Raw genomic sequence first — 7988 nt, 5'->3', positions numbered from 1 at the left:
AAATGAAAATAAAAATTTGGATAAAGTGACAAGCCAAATACACCACAATCAATGAGTTCTCTCCAATCTAGACACAGCACCCAAAATTGGAAGCCAGGGTGGGAGAAATAGACCATTCTCTTTCCTCTGCTACAGGACTGCATCAAATTGTGTCCAAAACCATAAAATATTTCGGAAAATGTTGTTTTGACAGGAACAGAAAAGAGCCTATTTGAAGACAGTTCATGTAGTGAAGGAAATAATATGAAACCTTAATAAATGCAACAAATATGCCATTTTCCCACATGGGAAGTCTTGTCTAATAAATGTCAGTTCCCAAAAAATGAATATATAAACGTATTGCAATTCCCATTAGAATGTTTACATAGTTGTTTGTTGAGTTGTATACGGTAATCTTAAGATGCAGGTAGTATGATAGATCCCAAACAACAGACAACAAAAATGTGAAAAAGAAGGAGGCTGCCTCGTCAAGTCACGGAACAAATACTCCCTAGCATACAAACTGAAGACAAGACCAATGAAACAGAGTAGCGAATCCACAGAGATACCATAATGGCCCTTAGTACAAAAGTGATATTTCAACTCAGGAAAATTATGATTTATCAGATAAATGTTTTGTGACTCAACTGATCACTCTGGAGGATAAAAGCTTCCAAGTATGTGATACACAAGTAATGGATTTGGAAAATTATGAGAAATGTAGATGATAAGGATTATAACTGTTTCCATTTTATACAAGGAAGACAAAAATTAAGGACTTGCACAATGAGGAATGAATTCAAAAGACCATTCAGAGCAAATCCACATGCCCAATAAACATAATCAAAGCTGTTCAAAAACACTGCTAGTTAAGAAAATACCCAAGTCCCAGTGAAACTGGCGCAATTAAAAATCCACACCAGCTCTGGCTGGCTGGGCTGTGGGAAGTAGGGTACCTCAGACATGGCTGCAAAGGTGCATTATTACAGCCTTTAGGGGAAAGACATGGACATGGCTCTATAGTTTTAAAATATTCTTTCACCTGGAAATCTCACTCTTTGGAATCTATTCCACAGAAACAAATCCTGTAGAATACAAAGGATGGTTATTGTTAACAATGGCAAAATATTGACTGCCCATCGATGGTAGAATGATAGATAATTTATGATAAAGCTACTCATCAATAAAATTAAAGAGTCATTACAATGAAAAATAATTATAGTAGTTAAGTAGGAGAAATCTCTGTGAAGTGTTATTGGAGAAAATCAAGGTACAGAGAAGTATATGTAAAATCAGCACATTTAGGTAAAACAATAACAAATGTTTGAATATGTCTGAAAGCTATTTATGTCTGTGTATAAATGAGCAGATGAGCATACATGTATGTCTGTGTGTGCTTGTTTAAGCAAGGATAACACACACTACTTACCAGATTGTTCACATGAAGTACCTTGGATTCACTTGTGGGAAAGGACTGGGGGAGGAGAGGTAGAACATGCAGGAAGAGTGAACTAAAAAAGTGTGGATGATATGTGTTTCCATTTTAGTAGTGTTATGTATGAGTCGAGATAACGTGTACCATAATTGTTCTCATCTATTTAAATACTTTAAGGGTAAATATGAGTTAAAGCTTAGAAGACCCAAAAAGGTAGTGTTAGTGCCATATGTCATGACCTACAGGGACTCAAGCAATTTACAGAGCAATGTGGGTAGAGTATGACCCAGTTTCCATTAAAGCAAACAAACCAAGAGATCTGCTTGTGTACTTGTGACTGTGTATATGTGTCCCAGCAGAGATGTAGGGAAGGATATGCTTGTGTCTTTTAACACTGGACACTGTCAGGGATTGAATTGTGTCCCCCAAAAATATCTGTCAACTTGGTTGGGTCATGAGTCCCAGTAATCTGATGTGATTTCCTTATGTGTTGTAAACTCTATCACTATGATGTAATAAGATGGATTACCGGCAGTTATACCGATGAGGTCTACAAGATTAGGTAGTGTCTTAAGCCGATGTCTTTTGAGATATAAAAGAGGGAAGTGAGCAGAGAGACAGGGGAGCCTCATACCACCAAGAAAAAAGCGCCTGAGGTTCCTGCACTGAGATGCTCCCAGACCAAGGGAAGATTGATGACACGGACCTTCCTTCAGAGCCAACAGAAAGTCTTCCCCTGGATCTGACACCCTAAATTTGGACTTGTAACCTACTAGACTGTGAGAAAATAAATTTCTCTTTGTGAAAGCCATCCACCTGTGGTATTCCTGTTATAGCAGCACTAGATGACTAAGACAGACACCTTGGGGGAGCAGGAGCAAATTACATATGAGGATGGGGCTCTGATTGCACCTTTTTCATTATACAAGGTGTTATAAAAAAAAGACTTTCAGAGCTTTTAAAGTTGATAAACATCATAGATATATATTTTTAAAACTTTTTTGTTGGTTTTTTTTTTAAATAGGTGGAAAATATCTTTAATGACAGACAGAAAGATTTTAATCACTGGAAAAAGAGCAAACTGCAGACAGTTGAACAGTCAGACCCAGCGAAATTCTTGCTTGATCCTGCAGCCAGTGAGCTCTGTTCTCTATACCTGGACGAAAAGCAATTTGTAAGTATCAGTGAAGTTACTCCTCAAACATCTCTTGCAAGTACACATCTACAGGTAAATGAAGAAGGCTGGACACCATGTGCAATTCACTAGGTAACTGATAGACCACTAGAAGATTCTCTTTCCCTGATGCGCCACTACCACCTTCTTCCACTTGTTGCTCTACTGGAAAACCTCCTGTTTGCATGCTAGACTTCTTCCTGGACAGAACATAGAAGACAATAACTGGGAAAATGCAGCTTTTAAGGAAAAAGATTTTGACCAAAAGGTCTAGGGAGACTAGGACCTCCCCAGCCAGCCTATGCTCACTTGGAGACTGCCAGCCGCCTCATGCTCTAGTACCTCTGAGCATCCAGGGCTTTCTGTTTTGATCATCATGAGACTGCAGAATTCACCTTGCCTGAAAGCCCTCACTTCCTCTGCCTCTGACCTTGTCCCTCACAGGAGCATCTGTCACTCTGAGAAATACAAACACGGCAGCCTGTGGATGGAGATGCCTGTTCTGGAGGCCTTGCCCTCCGTTCTTTGCCCCTGAAGGCTTCCCTGTGCCACTTGGCGTGTTGTTTCCCAGGAGGGTGGACATGCCCCTGGCACCTGCAGGGTTTCCCAGGTCCTACTACTTGCTGTTGTGGCTGAGACTTGGGCTTTTCTGCTCATGATTGAGTCTGGGCCTGAATCTGCCCCTTCCAACGCTCACCTCTGATCATCTGTGTTCTTGGTCTTCTGTAAGGGTTAGGAGGCTTCGCACTCACTTTTTCTATTTTCATCTCAGCCGACATTTTTCTTCTAGTCCTTTTGTCTCAGGACAGATCAGGTTATACTACAGAAAGAGGGTAAAACCTGTTTTAAAGAAAAGAGTTCCAAAGCTCTACCCCTTACAGGCTGGGAGATGCTGTGCAGGAATTACCCCATAATTACTGGATCTACTGTTATCTAGAAAATGACACCACCCAGTGGAATTCTTTTAAACCATCTCCCAGTATACTTCCCCATAGAAGCAACAACAATGCATCCTAATCATAAACCCATATTCTCCTGTGAGGCCAGTATTGGATGGGGTGAGCTCACTTTACTATACCAGTCCTTCTCTCCTCCTGAAAGGCCCTTCTTCTCCTTTGCCTGGAGGCTGCTGGGATGGGAACCTGCAGTCCTTGGTTTAGGGCTTTATGCCAGCTGCTCACCTGCAGGCAGGTTTCCACACAGCCTGGTTTCTTCAGCTTCCTTCTACTATAAAGAACTCAGTGACACCCCCTTCACAATCACACCTCCCTTAGAGCTGTCTTTGGAGGGGCTCCTCTCAGTCTCTCATGCCCCACTGAAATCCATTTCTCTTTCTTGACTTACACTGTACTCATCCTAAGGGTCCTGAGACCTCACTACCCAGATGAGGGCTGTCCTCTCCTCTCCTGGACCGTGGGAGCCTCTGAGGTGAACTCAGTGTCTGAGGTCAGCTATCCTGGGGCTTCTTCCATCCAGGTCCCCCTACGGCTGGAACTTTCCATGCACTTGGGGTGTTAGGGTGAGGGCACAGGGCCTGGAGGGGAGGTTCTTACAGGGGAGGTGAGTTATAGGACCCTGAATGGAGGTCTTGACAGACCAAAAACCTGTTTCTGTGGTATCGATTGCAACTCATGGAGACCCCACTTCTTTCAGAGTAGAACTTCACTCAGTAGAGTTGTCAATGACTGTGATAAAATGGAAGTAGATCACTAGGTGTTTCTTCCGTGGGCCATTGGGTAGGTTGAAACCACAAACCTTTTGGGTAGTAGCTGATGACAGGACCCACATTTCTTAGCACAAAATGCCTTGCTCCTCCCAGTCCGAGGGCGCTAGCGGGTCTTCAGGCGCTTCCCTCTCTGGCCTTGGTGCTGGGTCTGCACCCTCTGCAGCCTGTTGTCCAGCCTCTGCAGCTTCTCCAGCTGGTGCCTCAGCCTCTTCAGTTCCTCTCTCTGCTTCTCCAGCTGCTCCTCCAGACACCTGCAGACTGCTCTCTTCTCCCTCACCTCCCTCTTCGTGGCGGCCATCAGGTGGTACCTGGCCAGCTGGTGGCAGCATCAGGGCCTGCACTGGGCTGAGAGTGGCTGCTGCCTCTCCAGCAGCTCCTCATAGAAGACGCTGCAGCTGAAACCTGGTTCACGCCATGCTCCGTGTGCGCAACCAGAGCCTCCTGGGACTGGAACACGTGGCAGCAGGCCATGCAGTGGAAGCCACGCTTAAGGGTCACCAGCCATTCCAGTGTGGCCGCTCAGGACCTCTCCCCATGCTCCTCCCCATGGACACTGGGCTCTGGGGTGCGGGCCTTGGGCCCCTCCTAGGGCTCCAGGGCACTGACCAGGGACTCAGAGTTGGCCAGACTGGGGGCAGAGTCGATGGTGCTCTCCTCTGAGAGCTTGGCCTCAAAGACCTGGGGCATCTTGCCCGCAGGGGCAAAGGAGGTTTTTGTCCGCCAGGCCACAGCCACCCCCTTGACTGTGCCCACCTGGGTGAAGTACGTGCACCTGACCCATTGTTTCTCTGGAGCAGCCTCGTAGCTGGATGAGTGAGAGTTCTGCTCAGTGGAAGCTGAGGGAAAAGACCTCTCTTATTGTCCTGGAATCTTCTCTGGACCTGGAGCTTGGGCTTTTTGCTGCGGATATTGTTGACTGTGTCACGTTTTCCCCTTGGGGTGAGACCTCTGAGAATAGAGAGTTCATTTACATGAGCTCTCAGGGCCCAGGATCCTCATCTCTGAGCCCAAGGCTCTGTTCCCAAGGATCCCTAGAGGCCTCTCCATCACCACCATCCTCCACCTCTGCAGACCTCCGCCCTTCTTTCTTTTCCACAGAGCCTACCATCCATTTGGGGGCATTGCTGTGAGCAATAAAATCTCTGCAAAATAGTACTAATGACAGTACCCATTTCCAAGCAGTGGATTCTGACTCATGGCTATCCCATGTGTTTGTTACAGAGTAGAACTGTGCTCCATAGGGTGTTCTTGGCTGTAATCATTATGGAAACAGGCCTTTCAGGACGAGCCTACGTGAGTTCGAACCACTAACCTTTTTCCTTTAGTAGTGGAGAACAAACGGTTTGTGCCACTGGAGGACCCCTACTAGTGACAGGAGTACCTTATAATAAAAGCTTATGCTCTTTGCGGATAGTATTGTGGGGTTTCATATTTGTAAATAAAGAATCTTTAAGTTAATTTTTTCATGGCATTTGTTTATATATTGAATGTCAAATGATTTTGCCCTTTGAAACATGTAAATGTCCTCCTTTTCCTGAACCTTCATAATAGTCTGAGACTTCTAAAGATTCCTTCTACAAGGGTGATTTTCTTAGTGTATTTCACAAGTAAACCCTCAAACAGGAGAAATGCTCATCTCTTTTAAATCTCTTTGAAGGGAAAACTTTTTATAGAGGCAATATACTTAAACTGAAGGAAAAATTTGAATACTTTGTTAAAAGTCTTACATGTATACCTTTTCCTTGTAGCCTTCCTAAACAAGCAACAGTAGGCTAAAGTTGCCTTTTTGTAAACAGAAGTCCCCTCTACAGGTCCATATTAGATGAACTTCTTCAAGGTCCTTAGGCAGAAATTAGACGACTGTATGTATCTGAAAGCCTTGATTCCACAAACATCGGTGGTCAAACACAACCACCTCACCTGGGTGTGTCTGCGTGGGTTTCCATGTCAGGCTAAAGGTCTGTACATCTTTCTGAATATGAGGGAAGGACTGGAGAGTTCAGAGTGAAGAAAGAGATGGAGGTAGTGTGTGTGTGATGGATGGAAGGAAGGCTCCAGGGAGAGACACAAGATGGAGAGGAGGAACCTCCCAGGAGTATGTTAGAGGGATACAGAGATCAAGGAGGGAGCAGAAGGCAGGGCTCAGCCACTGCAGGGAGCACAGGAAAGCAGCAGAGAAAAAGGGGTGGGTGGAGGAGAAGGGCCCTGGGTAGGATGAGGGTGCACCATCAGGAATTATAGCAAAAGCTCATATTAAGTGTGGTAAGAATTTAAAACTTCAATTCTAAAGAGAAATCTAGAACTTGGAGTAAAAGGAAGTCCCCAGAGCTCATAGGGCATGGCCTGCCCAGACCTTCTGCTGCCTGAGTCCAGCCTGGGTACTGTTGTAGCTCACAGCGACTGGGAACGCTGGGTCAGTGTAGGGCACCGTGTTCTCTCACACCACCCACTCCCAAAACCTCTGGTTACATTTCTTTTAATTCATCACATGACTTAACAATTCCATCTCGTTGTTGTTAGGTGCTGTCAAATCGGTTCATAACAACCGTATCGGACAGAGTAGAACTGCCCCATAGGGTTTCTAAGGAGCGACTGGTAGATTCGAGCTGCCAACCTTTTTGATTAGCAGCCGTAGCTCACTGTAACTCTTAACCACTGTGCCACCAGGGCTTCTCAATCTCATTAGAACGTATTAAAAATAAGTACCTTTCTCCATAACCACCCTTCTCCCTCATCCCCCACCCGCTACCCCAATCGACCACTTGCCTCCTTCAATCCCAGAGACATACACAGAAATATTGTAGGCCTGAAATGTTGAGTGACTTCTCCTCCCTACTCTGGAAAGCCCTCAGATCACAGTAGAATATTACGATTAACCCATTTATACCTTCATTTATTCATTCACATCAACACTTTGGGAAATTATCTACTAAACGGCAGGAAGTACTTTTTCAGGGAAAACCTTAGTGAGCCCATCACTGAACATCAAAGCCTTCATCTTCTCTCCTTGTGGCCCTCATATCCAGGGAAATACAACCCCTCACCACCAGCTCCCATTGATCAGGTAGGGTTTCCCTCCCACCCTTACCTCGAGTCTCGGAGAAAGGCCTCTTCCTCCCGTATTGCCGCTCCATCCCGGCTGGGTGAAGATGAGAAAGGATGGTCTTCTGAAAGATGTTTCTTGCTCCTCCCAGTTAGAGATGGTGTCCCAAACTCTCACAAGTTTGGAACTCCGATTTACGAATCACTGTCTGTGTTTTGGTAGCTTAAGTCGCTCTGCCACAGGAGACCTCAGATCGACAACCTCTCCAAAGAGCAGTCGGAATCTGAGTGAGCACCGAGGCTTCCAGTAACCCTTGTGTGACATTATCGCTGACATGACAGTTCTGAGGGCCCAGTTTGAATCTAAACACAGCAACAAGAAAACTGTGGCAACTCTTGTGGCCGGGGTTAGGATGTTAGTATAAGGGAAATTATATACAAAAAAATGAATTGAACCTTTTCCCTGCCCTCAAACAGGTTACCTTCCATTGGGGTGACATGAGTGTGCAGGGAATGATAACAGTGTGTCAGGCCATTGTTTCCCCCAAACAACTCCTCTGACTCTGTTTGAAGCACGTCGCTCCAGTCCTGGAAACACAAGTCCACTCTGAACCATTCTGAGGCCTCCTTTG

At 45.2% G+C, this 7988-nt stretch overlaps 1 pseudogene; it reads right to left on the bottom strand.

Moving 5' to 3' along the window:
- Nucleotides 1-4417: 4417 nt before the first annotated feature.
- Nucleotides 4418-7448, bottom strand: LOC111822641 (protein FAM170B-like; annotated as a pseudogene).
- Nucleotides 7449-7988: the final 540 nt, after the last annotated feature.

Source organism: Trichechus manatus, unplaced genomic scaffold (genome assembly GCF_000243295.1).
Source record: "Trichechus manatus latirostris isolate Lorelei unplaced genomic scaffold, TriManLat1.0 scaffold00186, whole genome shotgun sequence".
Taxonomy (NCBI): Eukaryota; Metazoa; Chordata; class Mammalia; order Sirenia; family Trichechidae; genus Trichechus; species Trichechus manatus.
This window is presented reverse-complemented; position numbering and strand designations above follow the sequence as displayed.